Here is a 27,695-nt window from a genome sequence, read left to right as displayed (position 1 = left end):
ATATTTCTGTATCTTTCTTTAAACCGTTTCATCTGATTATTGCATCTAAAAGCAAATGAATTATAAGACATCACCATTTGTTAACAGGTCACTTCTCTGAGATAAAATGTTTTGTTATATCCTACTAATACAGCCTAAATCTTTTTGTGTCACTGATTTGCAAACAAAGCAGAAAGACTAGCCTAAATCAGGCTGCATTCTTGAGGGCTAGGAGACACACACACACACACACACACACAGGCTATTCCTTGACCTCCAAACAAACCCTTTATCTTTGCTAATGTGCATTATTTTACTTTTTGCAACAGATACCCCAATTTTTGCTTTGCCATCTGCTCTGCTCCATGGCAATTGACACTTCAGAGGGTTGGCTATTTATTACTCCCTAGACATAGATAGGAATACAGTAAATTCTTTATAAAATAAAAATCAATACTCACTGACATACTGCGTATTGAAGAAAATAATTGTTTATGGCACTCAGCTTAAGCTGTTCTGGTAATCACGTTGAAAAATACAATATTTATTCATTAGATCAAATTTAATGAGGCCTCCTGGCAGTAATTATAAAAATTACTGTAGCAGTAAATTACTAATGAGTTGTGATGTGCTTCCTACCTGTGAGGAAGGACTGGGGGTTGAAAAACCTGATATCCAGACAACACTAGGGAGGGTGAGATCTTGAGGCTAGGAGTCATGCTCACAGCAGCGCGGAAGTTGTTCACTGCACCTGAATGGTAGGAAGGAAAAAAGAAAAAAAAAAAAAAAAGCAGAGACACTCACAATCAGGAGTTTCACTTTAAACAGACACTAAACTCTAGGTTTATTTCCAAACCAATACATATAGGCAAGGGAACAATGTCATCAATGGGAGGAAGAGACTTCTTTGCTGTATGTGCATTGTCCTGTCTACAAAAGCAGCTGAGATGACCTAATTTACTCAAGTAGATTTTGGGCTAGGGACAATTTCTTGCTTTCTTGTTGTTAGAAAGTTTCATGGAAAACACTGCAAAAAGGATGATGTTTTCTCAGTGCCCTTGAATCTTCAGAACAGTCACCTAAGATGTGGAGCTAAGACAAAGGTTGAAATCCCCCACCAGCTTGCTTTGATGCAGGGAGTTTGACCCAGATTTCTTTCTTCTTCTGAGATAAAGCTTTAAGGAATGCAGAGACTTTTGGTAGCAAATGGTCCACAGTATGAAGGCATAAAGGTGTAGAAATGGTGCAACTTCTGTAAAGCATCCAGGTTTCTGCTGAGTGCAAGGTGTTGCTGCAACAGGAGAGCATAGCTAGAGAAAGCAGTTCTGCAGCATGCTAAAATTAACGCACAAGTGAACTGGCATAAAATTATGTTTCACTAACTTGAAAATGTGCCCTGGATTTGACATGGGGCCTTCAGTGTTGTAAAGCAGTGAATAGGCTGGCTTTTGGCAAATTTCTGCTTCAAAAGATTAGTCCTGAGTTCAAACATCTGCCCAAAATCAAGTAGAAAAAGGTTATGAATTCTAATCTCTCATAGCTCTTACATATATATATAGAGAGAGAGGCTTGAAGAGCAGTGGGTGGAAAGTCTAGCACAATTAGTCTCTTCCCGATGCTGGTATGTTGCAAAAATAAGGGACTTATGGGCAAAGATTCTTTCACAGACTTGTACATGTGAAGCCCAAGGGGAGAGAGGCATGTCCCTCTGCCCTTTAGTCATCTCCATCCTCCACTTAAAGAAGCAGAAATTCAGGTCCATCATATATAACCTACTGCCAACTTCTGTGCAGAGGTGCTCACTTTTCTGAAGCTTAAAATGTTCTTCAAGCTTAAAGGGCTCCAAAGAGTCAAGTATTGCAGTACTGAGCCCAAGTCTCTTTGTGGCATTGCACACTGATAAATGTTTATGCTGAAGAATATGTACAGTTGGGTCTAAAAAATTGTTAGAAGAGCTGCAGTGCTTTAGCTAGTTCACCTCACCTATCTTGTTATTAAAATAGGGCAAGGGGAGCTTTTGCTTTGATGTAATTAGAAAAAGCCAGCATCTCGCTGCCAACCAGAAACCTTATGTAACAGCCTTCACACAAAAAACACAGAGGCAGCTCTGCCTGTGCTGTTATGTCACCACGATAGAGCTAATGCAGTATTGCTGCAGAGAAAAAAACAACCAATTTTGGCTGTGAAGATGATATCCTGGCTGCTGAAGTGCTGGGTTCTTTTCCTAGCACTGCCACATGTTTTCTCAATGACCTAAAGAAATTCAGTCTCTCCCTGTTTCCCTTTTTAAAGCATGGAAATCCTCTACAGGCTTTCCCTTGCAGTCTGGTCCTGTCTGGAGAAGGAAAAAAAAAGTTGTTTTTTCTTTCTTTTTTTTTTTTTTTTATTATTAGCTAAACTGAATTTGGCGATGGACAGATGTTCACTTTGCATACAGCTGTGCTGGCTGAAGATGCATTTTTCTGTCTTTCTGGAGCTGTTGTGAGGCAAAATTAACAGTGACAGAAAATTCTGTGGTCTTCGGATAGAAAACACTTTAGAAATAGGAAATATTGTAGGTTTGATTTTTGGAATTGCTGTCAGCCACAGCTACAGCTAAAATCAGTGGAAACTGTGGGCTGAAAAAAGACAGAGCCATGCACTACAATAGCTTACGTGAACATGGTTTTTCATCGGTGGCATAGGAATCCAGATCAATGTATGATAAAAACACTCAGGTAAATACAAAAGGTAGAGGTGGTGGAATGAGCCTCTTTTTTTTTTTTTTTTTTTTTTTTCCTTTTGTAAAGTGTAGCATGCAGGTCTGAGGACTTACGCCCAGAAGGCTACAGGCTTTTCCCCCCAGGCTGGCTGACTATTGTCTAATAATGCAAAATGGATTTTTAGTTGTTATTGTGAATTCTTGTGTAATCTTATTGTGGCAAAATGGAAACAATTTGCCTAATGTTTCTTCTTCTACACCTATGAAATTAATTTAACTGGGGGGGAATGCTGTGGAACTAAACCCCAAAACTAAGTAAGAACGATGAAGCTTTTAAAAGAGAACGTCTCACAATCTGCCACAAGCAGTAACACTGTTGCTGTGCACTATTACTATAATTAAATTACATTATGCTATGGCATTAAACTTAATCCGTCAGTAATACTGTACTTAGCAGTAAGATTTTGTCACATAAACATTATGAGACTTTAAACTTCTGCATTTTGTCTTGCAAACTGCAGGGAAAATACAGAAATTGGAGCAGCAGAATATAACATGAAAAGCTGTAGCAGTAGAAAAAGGCCAGCTGGTTCAACATGCCAGTCCTTTTAAAGCAGGTAAGCTAAGAGTGTTAGAATACATTTACTAAAAGGCTAGAACATGACATGTGTGTGAGAGGCGCCTGTTATTACTTTGAAAATATTAGGTGCCAATCTAAACATTTTTTTCCTGAAATTCAGAACACATAAGGCTAAATCAGAAGCTGCTGAGAGTAAACTGTTAAGAAAAACATGCAAATAACTGAAACGAAGCTGCAATCTTTTCTTTGAACAGAGCCAGGAAAAGAAGGAGGCTACAGATCACTTAGACTATGATCAGTGAAACAGGGCAGCTGATCAGAGGGATGCAGCCTTTAGAACAATGTTAGCTCTTGCAGACCTAGGAAGCAGAATAGTATTTTTTAAACTGAAGATTTTGCTTCCATTGTAACAGATCAAACCATCATTTGGACCAGCAGTTCCCCTCCTCTCTCTGCCTGGTAAGCTGTTGTACATTTATTTTGGTGCAAGATCTCTTCTAAATGGGTTGCTGTAGCATACATCCACATCCTGTTGTACAGACAGCCATTCCTTGCTTTTGTAAAATACAGACAGTCCTAACTGCTCCTTTTTATTATCAGGAACAAATACTTGGATTTTAGTGAAAATTATTGAGGGAAAAAAAAAACAAACAAGCAGACTTCTGACCCTTTGCTTACGTCTCCTAGAGATATCACAAAAACGCCTGCTGTAGACGTATGCCACACTACTGTGACATTTACTGTACTTCCTCAGTTTGCCATTGCCTTTAAGTATACACTGTACCACCTTGGTGTTCAGAGCTTGTAGTCTAATTGTGCATGCAATATCCATGCTTAATGAATAGCATGGCAATAGAATGGCCATACTATTCATTAAGGATTCAGAATTTATACAGGGGTCCTCTTCTAGCTTCTGGGGGTAGGAGAAGGATGAAAACACGAGACATTATTAAACCTTGTAAGACTGCCACCCCTTGCCTCTGGCAGACTCAGGAGTGGGACTTAGCCTTTACAGGGAGGTTATCATCCATAATACATATTTATGCTGTGTCCATCGTGTATAAGAATGCTCTCAGTAAAACTTAGACTAGGCTATAATAATACTTCGCACTTCTTTGTTGCCTTTCATCACAAGATTTCATTGTGCCTTTAAAAGCTTTCATTAACTAAAATTCACAACCCCATTGTGCAGTAACTGTGCATTAACACCTCCACCATACGCAAAATATAGTTCAGAGAAGCAAGGCTGGTGTAAGTGGTTTATAAAGCTGTAAAGAATGGCGGGGAAAAACCTGGAACTGATTATTCCCCCATCTATGTGCTAGCCCTGTGCTTTCTATCTAAAATGTTTTAGACTTGGATTGATGCTATAACTGCTCTTCGCTGCATTTTTAAATGCTGATGTTTGCCAAATTTAGCATTGTTTCAAAATTCTCAAGACATTCATTACCAGGTTCATTTATTATCTGCTGAAAATCTATCCTTTGATAACTGGATGCAGATGTAGCAATGAGTGTGATATAATTGCCTGTGGAGCTAGGTATGCGTTTTTCCTATTGTTAAGCTACGGGATCTTGTTTCCCCAGGATGTGTATGACTTGTGAATGCCGGTTACATACATTCCTGAGAAGAGAATGTGCCCCTAAAGCTACAATGTCCTTCTTGCATAGCCTCCGATCCTCTACAAAGCTTACATTTCACAGGTTTCAACAGTATTGGTTCTTTTGGGATCAATGAGAAACTCACCACCCATCTCCAGTATCTCTGAATTACAGAGCAGAACCAGATCAAACACAGAAGAGTTCCCTCATTTATCCTGCTTCTGTAATACATCAGAGTGTGTGCTGCATTCATTTTGTGTAGGCGGACTGATGTCTAATGTACTCTGTGAACATATTTATAAAGGATTAACCTGTGCCTGGTATTCCTAAAAACTGATTTAGTTAAAATACATATTTTATTCTACTTGTCTCAACCATACAAATTGTTCCTGTTTAGCTTTGAGATTAGTCATTTTTGCTGGAGTGTAATACACTGTGCATTATCACTAGTCCTGCTATGTATGACAGGCTTTTTTTCCCCCAGCCAATACTTCTCGGTGCATTGTACGATCTGTCTGAGAATGTTAACCTGCAGTGAAAGTGTTCGCTAATAGAATATGCTGCTTAGCAAATGCCGAAACACTGAGGATTTCAACAGAGCATTCTTGCTTTAAAAGTGCTTAGAAGCAATCTGAAAGTGGAAGGTCAGGAATCACAGGCGCCGGGAAGGACCTGGATGCGTGGTGTACCCGGGGACGCTGTCTGTGAGTACACGCTCGCCTACCTGACACCTGCTATGCCAGGAATGATCCAGTAATGTGGAGCTCTTGGACTGCAAACCATTGCTGCTCCCATTCCTCCCCCTAGTTGAGTATACATTTTAAAATATTTACTTGAGGCAGGCAATATTTAAACATTTGTCTCGTGTAGGAGAAGGATTAAAAGGAATAAAAAAGAATAGTTTAGCAATGGAGAATTCTGATCCTCATCTGCAATATGTGAGGAGAGCTCCAAAACATAACTGGCAACTTCAGAAGTTGCCAGATAGGAACTTGGGATAAAACTGAAGAAGGGCAGACTTCTGATTAGGGGCAATTTACTAAAGATCAGATCTGCAGAGAAAATGACCTAAGCAAGCAGAGGAAAATGTGTTACTTCAGCTGTGTGACAGACAGATTTCTGAACATTTCTTCTCACTTGGATCTTCGGCTTGAGATTCAGGGTTTTTTTGTACTTTTTTTGTTTGTTAATTTTGACTTTGTATCAGCCTACAGAATAGAAACTGTGTGAAAAAAGCTTATAGAGTTTTATTTTCAATATCTAATATCTTCTGGTAGAAATTAATGATGGTAGTTGATTATATTTTTGCCACTTATCTGATTGTCTTTGAATTCAAAGAGTTCAGCCCATTTTTAAATCTGTTCATGATCCTTGCTTTTTTATATAACTTGTGTGTCAATCATTATTTGTTCTGCTATCAGTCCATCTTATCTGGGTGTAAGAAAACACAAAAATCAGTGTGCATAGAGAGGGAGGAGGACTCTTCTCAGCAGCCCATCAAGCAGTTTTTCTGGTTCATTTTCTTCCCCATTGTTCAAATATCATCTCAGAAGCTTGCAAATGTTTCTTTTTCTTGCCAAGACAGTGGTACTTTTGCCCTGGCACACATTAATGTTTTTTTTTTTCTTTTTTTCTTTTTTCCCTTTTCTTGTGTTTTGAGTGCAGCTGAACAACAAATTCCTCTCTGTTTAATAAGCAACTTCCTCATATTAAGTTTTTTCCATACCAAAGTATCTTTTTTTTTTTTTTTTTTTATTTCAGTGCAGCTCTGCATTTGTATTTGTTAATTAAGCACTGACAAGTGAGTTTCAGCAAGTGCAGCAATATTGTGTTTGTGGACAGAAGCCCCTTTGGAGCCCGAGCCCGTCCATCTCAGGACAGACACACAGTACACGCTTCGAGAGGTATCCGGGAAGGGGACGAGTGGGGATTCAGAAAACAGGAGTGGCACTACCATAAGAAATGTAACCTCTTTTCTGCTCTTGCACAGACATTAGACTTATGTTACCCTCAGAAAATTTCATGCAGGTTACATCCATTTAATACTTCTCCCTGAAACCTAGATCATTTCAAGTTGTACAATGGCAAAATAATTTGCTACCAGTTTTCTGACCTATTCAAGAGGCTTTCTTTAAGTGGAAGTTGGGCCATCAGAGGCTGTGGGAGGACATGGACAGATGGATGGACAGTTGATGGATGTGTGTGTACATACACCTGGAGTTCTTTTGTTCCCTCCCGGCTAGCTTTGGTTGTTAAAACAACCATTTCAGTAATTTCTTGGCTGGCTTTACAGGGAAAAGAAATCTTGGTCTTGGCTGCTGGGGAAAGAGAGGTTGTCATAATGTTGCTCTCCCTCTTGACTGACAGGCACCTTTACGAACACACAGCATGTTTCATCTCAGAGCACTCAGTGAATATCCTTACTCTGGACCAGCCCACCTCTACTTGCAATGTTCCTTGCTTTTTCTACCAGGATTGCAATCCCTGCCTTTTGTTCCTCCTTCTCGGCAGTTAATACCTCCCCACCTTACAAGTCAGCAGTGGATTCTGTCAGTTAAAAAAAACAAATAACAAACCCTCCTACCCTGAAGGCCTTTTCCTTTCATGCGTGCATTTTTCTAGCCTGCAAGGGAGTCAGTGCCATAACCCTGAGCTTTCATGGAACAGTTTCTAAGCCTGTATCTGTGCATTATGAATATCTTCCAAAGGGGGAATGAACGTCCTCTCTTCTGGCAGCTCATACATTTTGTGACTTCCTGCCCTCCCCCTCTCCCCCTCCGCTCCTTACAAGCCCCAGCACTTCTTCCCCTCTGCATGTAATGTCTCCCTTCGAATCCTTCAGCACTTGCTGTCACCTCAGCCTGCTCCAGCCATTGCCTGGCAATGCAGAAACAGGCCTGAACCCCCAAAATTTTGCTACTGTAAAGACATCCCACTGTTGGGCTTTTGCAGATTTCCAGAAAGCTAGATGACCTGTGACACAAGCTTCCAGTCCCATCCACTCAGCATGTTTTGTTTGTTTCTTTCTTTGTTTGTTTGTTTTGTTTTGTTAAGTTTTGTTTTCCTTTTGCCCCACTTAACATCACTGGTATCACATCACCACCTTTCTGGCTGAGTGTTTTTTTGTTTTTGTTTTTGTTTTTTGCATTATTCAGTGTTGCTTCTTGGTTTCTAACAAGGTGCTATTAAGAAATGCCAGACACATCTTCTGCCCTGGGGATAGTTGACTGTCTCTAACGCAGAAATGTGAGACTGACTGCTGGCTCAGGGGTACAAGGCGACACCTGCACAGAAATGTGAAGCACTGCTGTGACATATAGGGCCAGGTTACAAAGAGAAGCATTAGGAGAATCCACGCTCACTTCAGAGACCTAGAATAGCATCCTGAAGGCAAACTGAAGATACGAGATTAGTAAGTGATCTGACATTATCTTCTTCATTTCATTGCTCACTTTTGCTGTTTCTGACACACTTGCTGAGCCCACACTGCTTAAACTGTGAGTGTATTCAGAATTTTTTCCCTTCACCTCCTCACCCCATCTTGCCTTACTTCGAAATGACATCTGCTTAATATCAAAGATTTTTATCTGGCGTCTTAGCCAGTGGTGTGTCAGGTGGGTATGTAAGAGACAGCGACATTTAAAAAACAGGGTGAGACTATCAGGATGACTGAGGCCACCTTGTGCTTTGCAGTGTGTGTAATGGGGTGATATAGGACATCCTTCACTGCAGGAAGCTCACAACGACAATTCCATCAGTCTTTTTAGATGTGACAGTGATTCAAGTTTTGTTTTCATTCTCTGTTATTTTTTCATCTCCCAGACACAAAGGACTGATGGCCAAGTAGAACTGGCCAGCCCACTGGCCACAGCTCTTTGTAACCCCTCTGGTGTCCCTACCAGACCTCCCATTTGCCTGCTTCCCCATCCCTCCTCATACGCGCTCTGTTCCAGCAGGAGGTTGTCTTGGAGTCCAACTGCATAACACAACACCTCCTGGTAATGTTTTGCTCCCTAGTGACTCACTGTGTTTTGCACCTGATGGTGCAAGATAATCTGTCACCTCAAATCCTACTAGTTCTGCAAGATAGCTTTTATATAATCAGTGGGTACTTTCCCCCTCTCTTTTCCAAACATGAATATAATGTCCAGCTTGACTCCCCCATAAATTTTTTTAAAGAAAGCAGCTGTGTTGTCCCTCCTGAAAACAGCTTGTAATTTAGCATTACTGCATTATATCCCCTAGGCAACGCTTTCTGTCTTCAGGACATATATTTATCACAGACATCACAGTATTTCTATGGTATTTTAGTTTTCCATCAAGGGAAGCTAAAGAGCATTTAATTCCGTAAAGCTCTGATTGATCTTCTTCACAACGTAGCTCTGGTGCTTCTCACAATGTCTCTTCTGCTGACCAAGATTTCTTCTTCCTCTCTTAATCTCTCAGAAATCTGAACTGATCTCAGAAGTGTGGGCTTGCTTTGCCTTCTAGCACTATCTGTCTTTGTGCTAGGCAGAGCTTTCCCGTCCTTTGGTCAGCTCTTCAGTCCTGGTCAGCTCCATCAGCCAAAGGCTCTTGGCCTCACTCAGGAGGCTCCTGAGGTAAGCCAAATGTACGTCAGCAAATAATTTGTCAGCACTGGATGGCTTTTCACTTTTTGTTCTGGCTTTCACTTTTGGTATTACAAGACTGCCTTGGAGAGTAGATAGATGGGCACATCATAAAATGAGTTCAAGACAAATAGAACATGATGGCTTCACTATTTGCTCTGAAACTTTTTTTCTCAGATCCTAATGCGAGCTGCTTTGCCAGTTGCTGCTCCTGCTGGTGACCCTTGAGCTCTGAGCAATACCGTTTGCTGATATAGACACTGATCCCCCCAAAAAACACAAGAATTCAAGCTTAGTCTTCTGAGTAGGAGATACAAGGTACTACAGTGCTTACCAAACCTATTTGGTCAGCACATACAGCTTGAGAAAAAGCAAGCAAGTAAGGTAGAAGTGGGAATGCAGATTTTAGAAGTCTTTCCAAGTCTGCAGTAATTGGTAAGGTAAATACAAGGTTCTTTCTGCTTTTCAAAGCACTGGTAATATCAGTTTATGATAAAAAGCTATTCTGAGTTACACAAGACCGCAAGATATTTGCCAAAAAATCTTTAGTTTCTGTTCTGTTTTTTAAGATGGACAAGAAGCGTCATCCATACTGATTGACTGTTGGCATGCGACTTACCACTGAGCAACTGTATGTTGATGGATAAGCCAGTCTCATCCGAGTGTCAGGAAGATTATCAAAAAAAAGAGCTGTCTGTAGTTGCTCCATCTCTGAGGAGATTGCCAACTCACCCTAACAAAAGAAAACATTAGTGTGCTATTTGCGTCTCACAAAGAGACTGTGATAAGATGACATGATAAATGATAGAGGGCTTTTTTTTCTCCAGTAAAAACACATAAGGTAGCTAAATCGTCAAGTGTAAAGAATATCTTGGCTCTTGCAACTGGAGTGAGTCATTTATTTTTTAAAAGGGGGAAATGGTCAGAAAAACAAGAGTGTAGGTTCTGGGCTTTCTGTATTTCTTAAATTCGCTCTAATTGCATTAAGTAATTGCATGCTATATTAATTGATATACATATGCACAGAAGCACCCACCTACGCACATGTTCAAAGAGAAAATGATAAAGGGCCAAATTACTAACTTGCTTTCAAATATTCCACAGAAAATCGTACATGCAATCAAGCTACCATTCTGCTGGCTTGCTTGGGCTAATGGCTATTTGAGTGTCCATGTTTTGTTACTCTGAATTAAAGATCAAAAAGAAAGTAATTCTAAGTGGCAAAAAAGGAGGTTCCTTTAAAAAATATAGCCCTTAAAAATACATATAAACCAGATTTTCTGTATATAGTCTGGAGTCATATGCATTAACCATAGCTGTGCATGGATATACCACAATTGTTTGTGCAATTTGTCAGTGATGCATAAGAAGCTATTTGGTTGCCCAATTCCCTGATTTGAACATATATTAAATTTTAGTGCAGCAGGTACATTGCTGTTTGAGATTGCTAGATATCATGGAGATTTGTCCCTGTATGATTAAGAGTATTACATATTGCTATTCAGTACTTTTAGGCATTCAGAGATAGGTAGTACCTACAAAAAAAGGCCAAAGATTTGTGATGAGTTGTTCATGTCCTTACCTAGCTTACTGCACTTACTGCATGTGCAGTGAGGTGAGGACATGGGTGTTGCTGTTACTGCATTTGTGCTCACCATTAATCGTTATCCCCTAGCAATGGTCAAATGCCACACGCCGATGGCTCTGCACATGCCTGCTATTTAACAGGATCTGAACCATGTGCCTTGTCCAGTGGGGATCTGAATCACAGAATCACAGAATTTTCTGTGAAGAAAGTACAGATTCATCTGTATGAAGTAGAGTTTGTTCTTTGCATCAGAGGGTCTCTGAGGTACCAAACCTTCTGTCCTATGAATTGTCTAAAAGGTGTGCACACACTGTAGCTAGTAACCACACTTAGTAACAGTTGTAACAGAGCACCCAAATATCTTCAATGGCAGAAGACAAGGACGTCAGTCTTATGTCCTATTCTGCATTGAAACACCAGGATAACACATTAATCAGAGGCCTTGTGTTTTGTTTCCTAATTTCCAGAGAAATAGAGGGTTTCAATCTCCTAAGCAGTTTCCTGATAACTTTTCTCACACAAATTAAATGATTTGCTATATGGAGACAAGTTACATGTTTGGAATAGGCAATGTAAGAAGGCACAGTTTTTAACTCAATGAAATAAGAAAAAAACTCCCCAAATAATTACTCGCATCTTCTATTACAGGCATCTACACTGATGCTATGTTTAAAACCATGCATTCCCTGAGGTTAGTAACACAAAGGACACATATCTTCAGGTATAAATTAAGTTGTTGAAGAGATGGCCTCATATACTAGCAGATCCAGTCTCTCATATTCTTGAAAACAAATCACTTTATTTTGAGAAGCATGCTGCTGCTGTTTGGATAAAATATCTGGTGTTATTTTATTCTTAACTTTTTTTTTTTCTTTATGTCATATAGGTTTGCTGTCTCCTTGAAGAGATACCAACTTGTCGCGAGGCAAGTGTTTCATGCTCCTAATTCTGTGATAACATAAAGGAAAGTTTAAAGTTTTGTGTATCTTAACTTTATGCAGTGTAAGTAATTCTGCTGCCTTTGTATTATAGTATGAAGGATATTTTTTTTATTCTGAGAAATGGAGGAGTGGAAGACCTTTGCAGCAACATTTCATGCTGTTATGAAGAAAAGCAAATTCTGCATTGTAGTTTGCAAATAATGGCATTTTGCAACCTGACAAAAGATACTAAATGACTCAACCTTATTAATGTATTGTAACACACCAGCAAGATCTTCTTTTTGTGTGGTACAAAATAATGCATATATTTATGTCTTGCATAGAGATCATTTTCCCACATTACAAATTTCAAATTGAATCTCTGTAAAAAACAGGTATAAAAATAACGAAAATAATCTAATTCTGTTGAAATTGGTGGCCTCAGGAAAAAAAAACAACAACAACAACAACAAAAAAACACACACACACATACAAAACAAACAAACAAACAAAAAACCATAAAACCAGAGACATCACACCATCTTGTGACAAATTCGCAGCCTGCTCTATGTTTTTACTGACCTTGTTTTCCACAGCTTGGGAGACTCCTTCACCAGTGACTATTTGAATTGCAGCTCTAATAGCATATGGAGCAGGTTGTCTGCGGTTGTTATTGCAAAAGCAATCTCCACATTGGGGTGTGGGCCATACGGATGGGGCTTTGGGGAGGCAGTGTTTCATCCATATCTTTATGGTAACCTTCATAATCCAGGTTTGAAGAGACTGCAAACCCAAAAGCAAGCACTGACTTCCTATCAAACTGTCAAAGAAATAATAAAAACCCTGTCACCGAGACACCAGTGGCAGTCCTTGCTAGACAGAATAAGGAACCTGCTTAGGCATAAATCAAACTGTTCTGTTATGGAGTCATTGTTGAGAACAAGACTTTTATAACGCTCTTATATCTGTGGAAATTAATCTAATTTGTTCCCCATTTTAATTAACCTCTTTATGTCACAACCAAGTTCTGATGCTTGCAAGAATAAAAAAAAAAAAAAAACGAATTTGCTAATAATCAGGTTATTCTTTAGATAGAAAACAGCAGAGAGAGAATTTTAATTTAAAAATAAAGAGACAGAGATGTTTTAAAAGAAAAATGTTATTTCTTCCAAATTACAAAGTGCTGCTCTCTGGTGTAACATTATTATTCTGTGTAGCAATTTATTAAATGAAGCAATTTATGGTAGCATCTCTGAAAGATGCCATCCTTTATTGAAATGAAAGCGAGTAATAGCATAAGGACTGTAAAATAAAAAGGCAGAATATCTTCTTTTAGACCATTACAAAAATACATGTATTGTCTATTTGACAATCAATACACTACCATAAAATAAAATGGGGCTGTAGTATCATCATCATAATTTCTATTTCAAATGGTTTGCTGAGAGCCAAATTGTGTCTTTTATGGAAAAGAATGACAAATGGTTTAATTCAATATCACACGCACATGTATATATGAGCTGAAATTCTGTTGCAGCTCAAAGCTGTTAGGCAAATATTTTAGGATCATCACAAGTTTAAAAACAACAGACATGTGGGAGTACATCCATTTATTTACAGTTGTACTAACTTAAAATTCAAAATGTAATTTGATGCTTTTAAAGTACTGTTGTGGGATGTTAAATTACTACTGAATTCGTACTGTTCTGAGATACCTTTCAACCTGCCAAGATGCATGATGATGATGATGATGATAATAATAACAGCGGCAGTGCAGGGATCTTTAAAATAATGCGGGGCTCATTCCTCCAAGATAAATACCATTTTCACTAACCCCCGTTTTATGATTCAGCATTTCTGATGCAGCAAAGTGAAATAATGAAAGTAAAATAACAACAGGTTTGTGTGGGACGGGAAAGGGAAAATGAGCATGTGCATTGTCAGAATTTTTGCAAAAAATTGAGAAAAAAAAAAAGAAAAAGCTCGTATAAAAGGCACTTCCCTCCCCCCAGGGAAAATTCCTCCTTTTGTTTTTATTATTCACCACATTTCCTTCTTTTATTCCTCTTTCTGATCTCGCTCTTTTGTTCCCTTTCCCTCCTCAGATGATTCTCCTCCTCGCAGCGGGAGGCTCCCGGCAGCTGGGGATGGAGAACCGCAGCCCGCGGGATGGCGAGGGGCTCGCCGGCAGGTGAGCTGCTGTGGGCTGGGGGAACCGGTGGCCGAGGAGAAGGCAGGAGGCAGCCCACCGGCTGCTGCTGCAGTCTGTGGGCACAAGGCCTGCCGCTCCCTCCCGCCTGCTGCGCCGACTCTGCTGAGGACAGGGTGGGTATATGAAGAACTCGCGTGTGGCGTTCGTGGCTTCCTGCACCTGCCGTGCTCAGGGCCGCGGAGGAAGAGGGAGGAGGGACAAATGGAGGAGGAGGAGATGAGATGGCAAATGTGTCCTCTGGTGAGGACGGGGGCTATAACCCACCCCTCAGCTGTGCCGCACGCGGGCTGGGGAGTGGGGATGCAGGTGCTGCCTGCTGCTGACCCTGCCTCCCGTCCCCATCTGGCAAAACTCTGAGCTCAGCGCAGGCTGCTCCAGGCACGTGGCAGAGGTAACCGTGACTTGCCCTGCAGAGTGGGAAGGGAGATGTTTTTTTTGCCTCACTTTTTCCAAAATACTTGTATCACCCATGGGCACTTTGTAAGTGCTGCAGCTTGGCCGCAGCCTTGCTGGCATGGTGTCACACGAATTCTCAGTGCTCTGAGAAGAGATCAGAGGTCACCGCTGCAGGGGATCAGGGGCTGATTTATTAAATAGCTGAATCCATTTAAGACATAATTCCTCAAAAAGAGTGGTGTACTTGAGGCGGTTCAAACGAGTAAGAAAGTATGCCAGCTGATGTTACTCTGTACTTTCCCCAGCCACAAAACCGTGTGGCTGCAGGTTGTTGCTGACCACCGGGTCACCTCCAGCCCCGGAGACGTGGCAGATCTGCGGGGCTGGTCCCTGCTCGTGCCTTTTGGGTGAGCAGTGACACTGAGCCAGGTGAAGCCAAGCCAGGGGTTCTCCCCAGCGGGGCCAACCTCGCGTGTGCTGCGCCGAGTGTCAGCACGGGGAGGGAAGGAGACGCTTAAAGAGAGCCTCGGCCACCTTAATGCCTGCACGCACGGGCCGGGCCTTGACACCTGCACACCCCGGCCCCTCCGGGGGGCAGCGGCGGGCTCCAGGCGGGCAGGCCCGGCCGCTGTCCCCCGCTGCCCAGGCCGGGCGGCGCCCGCCTCAGCCCGCGGGGCCGGCAGGGGGCGCTCTGGCTCCGGGAACGCGGAGCCGCCGCCGCTCCGGCCGCGTCCCGGGCCCCGGCCCCTCCGCGGGCGGCCTGGGGCGGCGGTGCCGCCCCGCTCCCTCCTCCTTGCGGGGACGGGACGGGACGCGACGGGCGGCGGCCCCGGGCGCCCGGCAGGTACCACGGGCTCGCACCGCAGCGGGGGGGGCGAGGAGGCGACCGCGGCGGGGCACAAGCCCCGGAGGGGCCCCCCGGGAAGCCCGACCCGGCCCGTGGCGGCGCCCGCCGGCGGAGGCTGCAGCCCCGCGGGCAGCGGGGGCCCGGCCCGGCTCGGGGCGGCCCCAGGCGGGGTAGCGCCGGCAGCCGCGTCCCGACCGGAGCCGGAGGAAGTTGGGGACAAAAATACCGTGTCCGTGTCTGCTGCCCGCGTGTTTCTTTGTGCGCTCGCGGCACTTCCCGCGGCGCTCTGCCCTCCGTGCACTTCGTTTTCCTTTTTTTTTTTTTTTTTTTTTTTTTTTTTTTTTTTATTGCTAGAAGAATTTATACTAAACAAGAGGAAAAGCAGAAAAGCCCTTGTAATTTTTGCAAACGCTTTCAGGACGTAGTGTTTAAGTGGGGAGCGAAAAGCAGGTTTTCCCTTGTTAGTTGCTGAGTTTGTGGAGATTCGGTGTGCTGCTGCCGGCGGCGCAGGTACTGCTGCCTTCCACCGCATCTGCCTCACCTGGCTGCCAGCTGCCATTTACATACCCCTGCGGCTTTATGCGTCTCTTAGGGCTTGGTAACAAAATTATTTTTATTAAAAACCTTACAAAACAAAGATTATAAAGGACAGAGGAAGATGTGCTAGCCTCGCAGCCGAAGCACTCCTTCCTCGCAGGTGGTGATCCAGACATTTTGGACCAAACCCTTAGCACCGGTACCTGGTGCAGCGAACCTCCCTGATCACCTCAGCTGAAGGTCTCAGCCCGGGGGACTACAGGCTGACAGTACGGAGCAGGCTCCCGAGGCACAAAACGGCACGGTCTCACGTTTCAAGAAAAATCAAACTAAGCTAGACCGAACCAAAATAAAACCTTATTCCGTGCTACAGTAATTATCTGTAATGACTGCACATACTTTGTATCCTATGCACAGAGGCACATGTTTAACCAGGAACTGCATTTGATGCTTTAGAACGAAAAGAACTAATTTTTATTTTATGCCTTTATTTACTTTGTGGTTGATATGCAGTTATTTCATTGTATGATATGTGAACAAATCCTTAAATAATGAAATGCATTCTGCTTTATTATTGAGTGTCCCAAAAAGGCTGGTGGTGACTTCAACATTTCAGGTGGCTTTACATTGAGAAGATTAATAATCACGTTTTTATAGGTTTTTTTTTTTTTTTTTTTTTTTTTTTTTTCCTGTGATGTTTTACTTGCCTGGTCAAAATTACCCAACGCAGCACAAAGATCAGGCAGCGTTTCAGGTAGTGGCTTATCAGTTATTGTAATAAGAGGTTTCCAAAATCCCCTCTGGAGTGAGGCATTCTTTAGGAGAAGGGGCAGGTTCCCTACACTCAAACGCGATCACCCCGGTGACTTCCTTCGCTGGGTTTCTTCAGTAATTTCTCTAATGTGTCAAGCCACTTTGCTGCAAAATAAATATTCAGAGATGGGGAGGGAGGAGGGGGAGAAGGGAGGAAAAAATAGGCTTCCCAGTGAGCTATTGATTTGAAATATGAAACATTTTATTGATACAAGAAAAACCCAGACATAAGGAAGCGGTTTGATATTGCACAATATTTGAAAAAAATCATGTGCATCTGTTTAGCACAATATACTGCATAATGACAGCAATCTTCCCTGTTTGTATCTATTCATCTGATTATACAGCGTAACAATTCTTTTCGCTACATATTTATTTACTAAAGAATTTTTTTTAATGGATAATAAATTAGTAAATCAAATACCATGTGCTTGGGAAAATACGTTAGTTGACTCCCTGCACACAAGATAGTTGCAATTCATATTTTATGTGATATTCAGTGATACTTGCATATACAGACCTCGCTATGAAGTTACGTGCTTCCCTTGTGGAGAAGACAAAGGAAGTTCTAAATCACTATTTAGTACTCTTTCATCTAGGCACATGTTATTTTGAAACGCTTCAGTTTGTAACACTGCAATGCAGCACTGATGTAATGAAGAGCTTTGACTTACTTGAAGTATAACCCAGTGGCCCTCTTTTGATGCTTTTTCCATAGCTATTTCTGCTGCTGCTTCCTGTCCTTGACCCAAAGATACATTGTGAAGTTCTCCTGAGTCAATGGTAAATTCAAACTTGTCCACTAAACAGAACAATACACTGTACTACTTTGAGCCAAATAATGAAGTGTTCAAACAAGCATATGTTCTACACACAGTGTTTAAATGGCACACATCACGAGTCACTAAAGTGAAAAAACAGCCCTTAAAAATATAGTTTCAATTAACCAGCTGAGCTAGGATATTGTATTGCTTTCTAGCTAGGTATTCTGTGTTAGCAAAATACTGCTGCGTCTGAAAAGCAACCCAGAAGCAGAGCAATTGATTTGTGCTAATGGATCCCTACCCATTGCCTATATAAATATTTTCATGCATGCAAAAATGGATATGGTGTACATGGATGGCTGATTAAAGAAAAAAATAAAGAACAAATGAATTTAGTGTGTCACTAAGGTAACACTGCATGCAGGCAATACAAGGGGTAGACAAAGTCCTGACGCTGACTCCAGGAGTTTGCTCCAAGGAGGGTTGGTAAGTTCTCAGCCTGTTAAGGTGGTGGGATTGTTGCTCAGGTATCCTTATGCAAGGTGGATGACTTGCACTAGTAAATGGAGAAGAGCAGACAGCTACCTCTTATTTCAGAGAACATCCGGCATTCACCCAGGCAGCTGTCTGAGTAAAGCACGGTAACTTCCATCAGACAGTTTGTGCTCCAGCTCTAACACTGTTTGGGCATTAACATGTGACAGCGCTCAGCACTCGCTAATGGAGTCACCTCTTTTATTTCCCTGCCTGTGCTAGTTCGAATAAATGACTAGGTCATTTGGTAGAAATTTCTCTAATGGAAAACGCTGTGTTTCCTTGTGGTTGTTAGTAATAGGGTGTAGTCCCGTGGTTCAGAATCAGTAAGGGGACCAGACCAGGAGAAACACTACTGGGGAGCAGCACTACCTTCTTTAAGGTTTCTGTGAATGCTGCCTTACACCTCTTCGCACAATTTGTTCCACGCTACATTTGGACAAAGATCCCATAAGTTAAGAATTACAGTTGACAAAGCCTCAGGGAAAACAACAGTTAAGGTATAAGACCCATCTACAGGGCATAATATTTTATCATGACTTACATTTGGGAGAGATCCAAGTACAACACAGGTTAGGGTCACTCACAGTGTAAAAACCTGTCCTTCAAAGGGCTGAGGCTAGTAACGCAAACTGACAGCACAAGTCATACTGGCAGGTCGGCTGTCTCACATCATTATCAGGTTCAGGGGAGAACTTTTTGCTTTTCATTCTTTTAGAAATTTCTTTTTTCTGTACATTACAACTCCAGCGCTTCTACTTGTCTTTCCAGGAGCCTTCAATATCTCTGTCTGAGTCACAAAATTTATTCCTTGTTGTCTGCAATTGGAGAATTAGTATGGAGAGCCAGCACGTTTCAACATAAGCATGTGGATTTTGAAAATATGTGCAGCTAAAGATCTTGATTTTGTTTTAAGTTTCAGGATCTAATCTAGTCATGCCTAGGTGACTGAAGACATGCTGTTTGCTAATTTCTCTCCATGCAGAGTTATAAAATCAGGTAACTGTTGAGTTAGTGGTCAATGTAAATTTAGCGAGTTCATAAAGCATCCATTCCTTTTCACCTATCTAAAGGCTTCAGTACAGAACAGCTGTGAAATTAATGGAAAAGACTTGTAATACTTATCAGTGTTTATTTTTGCAAAAGTTTTAGATTTTATTTGTGGCCAAATTCCCTGTTCAGAACATTTTTAAAGCTTTCAAAACCATGGAGTACAGGCTACACTTATCATAAGCTTCAATGATAGACATATAGAAACATTTCTCATAGTGCATGAATCAGTTTGCAGATGGTGATTAAGTACCTTGGTTTGCAAGACCAACTGAACAAAACAGGGAGAAATTCTAAATGTAAGACTTTTCTGAAATACCTACCGTCACAAATTAAATGTGGACTTATGTGTGCAAGCCTTTTAGTATGTCAACAAGGCTATAAACAGTAAATTGCGCTGAGAAAGAGTATTATTAATACAGTATTCCAAGGTCAGCTGAACTCAAATTTCTTTAGAAGAAGAACGGTTTACATTAAGAAATTGCCAGGTCAGGGATATATGGTGAAATGCTTAAAATTTTAGAAGATTGTAAGACCCAGCTGTAAATTTTCTACTGTTGTAAAAACAAGATAAAATGAAAGGGGGAGAAGGGGGAGCTCTACACCATTATTTATAGCGTTGTAGAGGGATGTGCTGTGTACTGTTAGTTGATACTTAATTCAGAAGTGCATTCAGCTTTGTATTAGTAGCGACCACTGAGTTATAAGCCATCAGAACAGCAAAAGATAGGACAGAAATAAACTATTGACTGCAATTGCCCCTTTGAAAAGGAACAGGAATTTTGAGAGGGGAGGGAAGGAGTTTCCTTGTCTCTGGTGGTTTATTATTCTCTGGAAACAGGTAAACCAACCCTGGCTCATGAAGATACTTTAGAATAGGAAATGTTTTGCCTTTGAAATGTACGAGATTACATGTCATTTCAAATGGTGTTCATGGCGAAGATACCCCTGGGACCACCTTACAAGAGCTTTATTTCTTGCCTGCAAATTAGTCAGTTCAAAACACTTCTCATCTCTGCCTTCAGCTCTTAATACCACACACGCCATTCGTAAAATAGGGGATAAGAATGAAAAGACCCTGAATACAAAAGTACAATTAAAAAAATAAAACAAAAGTCTGTAAAGGCGAGAACAAGATGCATTTCAGATGACAAGGAATAGAATGAAATTTTGGTGCATTTTTGGAGGCATTTCAATAAACCCTCTTTTTTCAGATTCAGCAGGGGCTCATTGAAACAGCTATGTTTTCCAAGTGGCAGACAGACAATAGCATCTAAATTATTTTTAAGAAAGCACTCATAGCACTAAAGCACCCACTACTACTAAATCCATCTTAGAGGAGAAGGGTGGAGGAAAAAGAAAGGTCAACAAATGTATCAAGTTCTTTGTGTAATGCTTCACTGACATTTTCCAACTGCCTTAGCTGGCTTTTATTTTTTTATTTTATATTTTTTAGGAATCCTGGTAAAATGCAGTGAAGGATTTAAGGTCATCATCTGTCTTTCCCTAACTTCTGACATCTCTTTATAACAAGAAAGAGTCACAGCCAACTGTAACAGGAGGGCAACACAATGAATCCCGGTAAGACAGGGAAGGGGGGAGGTCTGCTGCCCCTTTGCCCCTATTTCTTCCTTGCAGAACAGAAGTACCATCTGTTCCTAGCCCTAACATCCATGCATTTGATTTCCATTCCATAATAACTAACACAGGAAAAAGATTATCAAGTGATCTAAAGCACTATCAGCATTAGTGAGTCTTCCCCATCCAGCATGTTTTGTTTGCACCTCCAAAGATCTGTAGATAAAATGGATACAGGCAAGTGCCTTAATTGCCTGGAATTATTCTGCTTTCTAGTAGAGAGCCATATGGTCAAGGTGTGGAACATGACCAGACTAAGGATATTTAGGTACTGGGGTTAGAAAGAGATTTAGGAAGACCAGACGAGAGGAAGGATGTTTAGATACTTCAACCTGAATTCAGTAAACCAGTCCCTATTACTTGGTGCTGTGCTATCTCATCTGAATAATGCAAAATTGAGTTTCTGGTTGATGTGTGAGGCTAGGCAGTCGGTATTAAAGTATAAGCCACTTTCAAAGGAGTCTGTAAAAAGTTTCTTATGCTTCATAGTCAAAATTTCTGCATTCTCAAATTAAAAGCCCAACACCAGCAAACCCCCCAAACACAATCCAGCAAAATCAGCTTCATATCCAAAGAACCAATAACTTCTTGCCTTCCTAACTCAGTGCAGGTGCCAAAGATGCTGTAGATTCCCCACTTATGCCCAGTTAAGCCTGGTGTATTGTTGATGAAAGTAATGAGGTAGAGCAGTAGATACCAGTGAAGGAAAAGCAACTACAATGTGATGTTTACAAAGCAAGGTAATGATTAACCAATAGGTTCAGTGGGACTTTTCTGTCCTAGCTCCTCAGCCATTTCAACGCTATTTCCTCTTAATCTCTATACCAGATCATTTTATGTCTCTCTTTTCATCTTCTTATCTTGTCCCCCTTTTCTGGTGCTGCCTAGCCCATCTTGTTACTTAAAGCACTTTGATGACCAGAACTTTGATGTCCATGTTGTCAGATCCCAGCTTTCTACTCAAGGGCTGGGGAAGGATCTCAGCCATGGGAGAAGCATGGAGTGTAAATAAACTCAGAAGATGATCTAAGAGGACAAAGTCATGAAAACGGCTATCAAGTAGTTTGTGCTTCAGGCTAGATTATTTTGTGCAAGTCATACTTTGCTTAAGCTGCATCTGAAATCTGAAGCTGATCTGTCTGGCAAACCTACTGATGTCTACGTTGTCAAAATACATGAGACAACATTTAATTTCTCCAAATTTCCATTCATTTCATTGCCTTATTTTCTTTCTTTTCCTCCCACAACGGGATGACATTTTGAAGCATACTTTAAAGAGCATAATTTGATCAAATGATCCAAGGGAACTCCCTATAGACATCCATGATTTAACGCTAGATCTGTTCTAAAGGTTGGCACATCTGACAATGGAAATTGGTTTAACCCCATTTAATTTCTAGATAATAAATGTGGTGTGTTTTTCAGAGTCAAGACGGGATTTTGTTTACACAGCTCAGTCAGAAATATATCAAACAAGGACAGGGCCCAGCTGGGTATGGTGGTGAGCATGCTGAGCATCCCAGCCTAGCCAGAAGCAGAAGGGGCTCAGCACCTTCCTGGAGCCAGTCCTTGTACATGTTCTCCTGTGAGGTCCTTGTAGGTGACTTCCAGGTAACTTCAAGGAGACTGGGCAGGAATTCAGTGTTCGTCTGTTTTATGGTTCAGTACAATAGACACTTTGTGCTCTGAAAACAAGTAGGGTCAGCACTTGAATCTGAATTTTTGTCCTCCCTTTCTCTTCTCCATTTGAGATTTCATTTCCTAGCTCACAGCACATGCAGTGGAAGCCAGATCAGCTTTTTTTATTAGGTTAGGATTTTTCTCCTAATCCTGACTCACATCCCTGCAGGCTTTGGGTTCCTCTGCTCTGTACCCATTTATCACTTTTTTTCAAAGGGAAGAAGGCAACTCTTGGTATGGGTGCAAAACTCAGAAGAGGTCTGTGCCGAATAAGAGCAAGAACACAGCTGCACAAGACTCAGCACACTTCTCATAGACAAAATGCAATGAAGGGAAAGATGACACTTTAAGCTAAATCAGACATCATTATACAATACTTTCCCCATTCAGCTTGCTCTAGCAGGAATATGTATATGCAGCGGCAGCGCTTGGGACATGAAGAGCTACACTGAAAGTAGATGCGTTTCCCATGTTTGAGGTGTGGATGGAGAGTAAGAAAAACGGCTGTCCCTGGAGAGGTGCCCCCTGCAGCAATGGCTTCTGTGAAGACCTGCTTTTGCGTTCTTAATGAGAAGACCAACATCCGCTGCCTGAGAAGGTTTCCAGAGGCTGGGCAGGGCCGGTCAGCAGCATAAACAGCCCAAACTACAGCAAGGATACCCAGCAGAAGTACACGGATAAAACCGTCCACATTCCCTCTACCTGTGAAGATGAGGCAGTGAGGCACATGTTGCCTCCCTCTCTGACGTGAGGCCTGAAAGTCATTAGGGAAAGGACTATCCTGAGGACCGCGTGGCTGCACGTACACGTGTATGCACACACAGTTGTAAATGGGAGCTTGTGCAGGGTCCATGCTGCACTGGGCTGTGTAAGTAAGCTTTTCTCTTTCAGACGGACCAGCATGAACGGTGCCTGGGGGTGGTAGGCAGGCGATCGGGTCCTTCACCCTCAGCCTCTTTACTGTTTTTTATTTTGGCTTCCAAGACCTGAAATACTGGAGGTGTTAAGAGGTGATACTACAGTCGAAGCCATCTTATTGACAAAAGGGAACACACTGCATGTATGGACCTAAGAATTTATTGTTAGACTAATAAATGTTTTAAATAGTCTAAGAGTCAACATTACTAAATTAATACAGGAAGGCCTCATTAAAAATAGAGTTAAAGCTATTAGACAGAATTTCCCTGTTCTCTCATGTTGTGCTTACTCCTCCAGGGTGCCTTTGGGTCTGAAGATTGACACTTTGGTATTTCTCAGAAGGAATGGGGGAGTATTATGGTGAGTCATCACCAGGAGGAGTGCGATATTCAGGGGGCAGGGGGATGCTTTCTCCTCAGTCTGGTGTCTGCTTGGATTTGATTTTGTATGTTTTCTTAACACTAGCAGCTTACTGTGATTAAATCACTGTGATGTGTCCTCTGTGTCTGCACTCTTCCCTGTGACTTATTCTAAAGCCATACACAATTCAATCCACAATGAAAATCCGCTTGTTTTTACTATGAACTAAAGTTAAATTAGTTGAGAGTACCTCCCAACTAGATACAGCTAAAAGAACTTAAAATCTACTTAGGCCAAGACAAACCCAGGGAACTGCAGAGGGCCTGCACCATCATGTCAGTACAAACCCCCTTGCTTTTTACTAATAGTGGCAAAATCACATTTACTTGGCTATAAAGTCCCTTTGGTTAGTCTGTGAATTGCAGAGTTCAGCAGGGATTTGCAAACCCTCCTGTGACTGAAGATTCACAGCTGAGCAGCAGATCTTGGGAGTGTTCACACTGCTATCTGCTGCATCATGGACAGCTGTATAGATCTGACTGACCTGTATTGCTTCATCGCCATAAGAAGGCCAGCTCACAAAAAGTGTTTGATTTTCATTGTCTACATAATTTGCACAATCAACAGAAATACTGTGATTATTAAAATGAGGGCTGTAGCTTGTGGAGCTAAGTTAAAAATTCCTGTATCTGTAGGAGACCATAGTGTAACCTATAAGGGTATAGGATAATAAAAATCATATGCTTCAATTTAAGATGCATCACAGACACACACACACTCACTCACTCAGGCAGGTTTTACGCAATGAAGTAGTTCACAATTTCTGGAATTGGGTATGTACACAAACACAACTAGATTCCCACATATATGATTATAGATTGATTGGAAACAGAAGGAGAAATGTCATAATCACATCTGGTTAACTTTTTAGCTAAGCAATCATGTGAAGACTGGAAACTAATATCTTCACATTTATATTGCATATTTCAATGCTGTTTTCTGGCATTCTTCTGAAGAGACTCACTGGAATGTTCCATTTTCTTTGATAGTCAGTGTTCACAGATGCACATATTTAATAACAGAAACACGCCTGTTTTATATCTCCATAGTTATCTGATCAGATTTTTGGTAACGAAAAGAACTTTTCTGTCAACTTGATACATGATTATATAGCTTAAACATTGTGGTGTTTCCATGTGCTAAATTCAGGCTGTTCTAATATATCTCCAATACAATAGTATACAAATTCAGAAATTATTCAAAGAAATATAGTTTTCCATGACAAAAATTTTAAACCCTGTTGACCCATCTTTGCTCCTATGTTTTTTAAGTATCTGCCCTTGTAAACCTCTGAGAAAAATCTGTCTCTATCTTCTCTATAGCCTCTCATGAAGTATTTTTAGGCAGCAATAAATCCCTGCCAACCCCTTGGCCTTTTCAAGGCTGAGGAATCGCAGCTCCCTCGGCCTCTCCTGGCATGCTGCCTGCTCCAGCCTCTGTGGCTCTAGCACCGAATGGCAGTGTCTTGTACTGTGGGAGACACCATAATTAAATCCATGATTTTCATTTATGGCATCTACTTTTGTTCACACACTGAGAGTGTAATGATTTTAACTTGGTCTGCTATACCCTCTCAGCTGTACCCTCTTCTCGAGTTGTATCCTGTGACATTTCAGTTGGATGTGCTCCTGTTTCAGCTTTCAGTTTCCCTTTTCTGAAGCTCAAATTTCTGCTTACGCTGCCTGTTCTACATTTACCTCTCTTGCCACTAACCAGACAGCAAGCATATGCTTCAGCACATTATAGGCTTTCTGAGAGAAGAATTTAGACTTTTTTTTTTTCTTTTAATCTTGCAAAATCTTGCAGTTCTTCCTAGATAGTTCTGCAAAAATCTGGACCCCAGAATGAGCATAATAATAAGGAGAACACTTCCAAGGAAAATAGCGAGATGATTCGAAAATTAGGAGAGCTCGTCTGAGTGTTCCTCTGCACAAGTCCTGACAGCATTTGGCTCTGCAGTAAGCCAGTATGGAGGGCACCTGAGTTTCCCCTGCAGTCAGTGAGAACAGAGGATACTCAGGACTTGGTAGTAAGTATTCTCCCTTTTGAAGGGCTCTTAAAGAACCGCCTTCCCACCCCCCCCAAGAGGAAAATGACCTCTTCCCTTCATCTCCCCCATTCCAATTCAGAAGCTTAAAATGACTGTAGTAGAATTAGAAGCATTAGAAACAACACAGCCCAAAAAAATTATTCTAGCAAAGACAACGGAGCTGTAATTGCAGGTGTCACAGAATTTAGTGTGAGAGAGAGGTGGTGTTTCCAGAATTTATTTCTTAAATATTTTAGAAGTGTGTAAAGAGGGGAAGCAAGCAAACTAGCAGGCAGTGTTTTTCTCCTCAGAGGTTTTTGTGGACTGAGAATAGAGGGAACATGTAACAAGCATCTTGCTATTAAATTTGCCCATGACAAATAGTGCAGCTGCACGTAGTGTGCAAGAACATCTGTAGACTCATGACACATGCAGAATCCCCCACACTAAGAACGTGACATTATACTGAAAACAATTCAGTTGTAAACGCAATATAAATCTGTTTTATATAGTCTTTCTCCACCTTCTCCTCCCCCTTCTCTTTTGAATTATGTTAACTGAAGGATTCTGTCACTCCTACATGGCATTAGTAAAAATCACAATATAAAAGTGACTAAGCATTTGGGGATTGTCCCCTTTTTTCATTAAGGGCTAGAATGCAATTATGCCTTTCCTGGAGAAACAGAAAGTTTAAGAAAGAATAACCAGCAGCAGAAATGCATTAGACACCAGAGCCTACTCCAAGTGGAACTTGACTGGGTTTGCAGCTGCAATTTAACTCTTCAGAAATCAAGGGGTGATTTCCTGTGTCTCTGTCTCTTGTGCAGTTGTTCAGTTCAAAGTGAGCAGCAGGATTGCTACCAGCCTTTACTTCACCGCTGTAAATGCCTGCATAAAGGGCAGTGATAGGAAGCAATATGTAAAAAATGTGTGGATTGCTAAAGTAAGGGGAAATTCCTTGCCTGGGATTTTGTGGATTTTGTGCATTTCTACATCACATTCAAAGAATGCTGCTATTGTGGAGTTCAGTAAAAGCTCCATGTTGCTCTAATGAAGGTGTGTGCATTTTTCAAAACCCTTGAAGTCTTTTATTCTCCCCAAAATGGTTTTAACAAAATGTTAGCTTCCTTTTTCTAAATATTCTGCCATTTTCTCCCTAACATACTTTCTTTGCAACCTTTAGATTTATTAAAGTAAGAAATTTTATAAGGGCAACTCAAACACTGTTTTTCTGTAAGTCTGAGGTTGTCTAAAGACTGTGATGATAATGTCATGACAAGGCAAATGCATGCCGTTAATACCTGGATCATCATTAACGCAACTCTTGGGAAACACCTTACTTCCAGTCGTAAGGGCAGTTCAGGCCTGATAACTACCTGAAGCTCCAAGAACATTTCCACATCCTTTATGCAGACTGCAGGGCAAGCCTGAAGCTGAAAGATTCATCCAGCTGGGTCATAATTTTCAGCTCGGTGCCCATTAAATTCCTGCAACCTGACTGCAAAAACACAGCCCTTGAGAGAGATGTAATGATTTTATTGATAGCATACATTTTGAGTACACTGACTTGCTATATCCTTTGAACTCTGCTTAATCTCCTAGCTGAACGAAGCCTTGTTTTTCTATTTCAGAGACATATTGAGCATAAATGACAATGTTTATGAAGTGCTCTGAAGATGCAAAAGATATGCAAGTACAGCTGATGTCACCTGACAACATTTGCTTACTATTAGGGGTATATTTATCTCTTAATTAAATTAGATATGATGCCTTATTTAATAATGCAATGATTTTTAACATCCATTTCCCAGTTTGCATGTTCAGTAACTGCTTGCACAAGATACATAATCATGTGCATCACCATAGTAGACAGGAATA

The 27,695-nt window shown here is 41.3% G+C and overlaps 1 long non-coding RNA gene across 1 annotated transcript; it reads left to right on the top strand.

Annotated features, from left to right (window-relative positions):
• The first annotated feature begins 15,376 nt into the window (after positions 1–15,376).
• LOC311438831 lies at positions 15,377–23,871 on the top strand. Its single transcript, XR_014694348.1, has 3 exons — positions 15,377–15,431; positions 20,589–20,713; positions 22,667–23,871. It is a non-coding gene; the product is annotated as an uncharacterized lncRNA (long non-coding RNA).
• The last annotated feature ends 3,824 nt before the right edge of the window (positions 23,872–27,695 follow it).

This window comes from Aythya ferina (genome assembly GCF_964211825.1).
Source record: "Aythya ferina genome assembly, chromosome: 6".
Classification (NCBI taxonomy): domain Eukaryota; kingdom Metazoa; phylum Chordata; class Aves; order Anseriformes; family Anatidae; genus Aythya; species Aythya ferina.
This window is presented reverse-complemented; position numbering and strand designations above follow the sequence as displayed.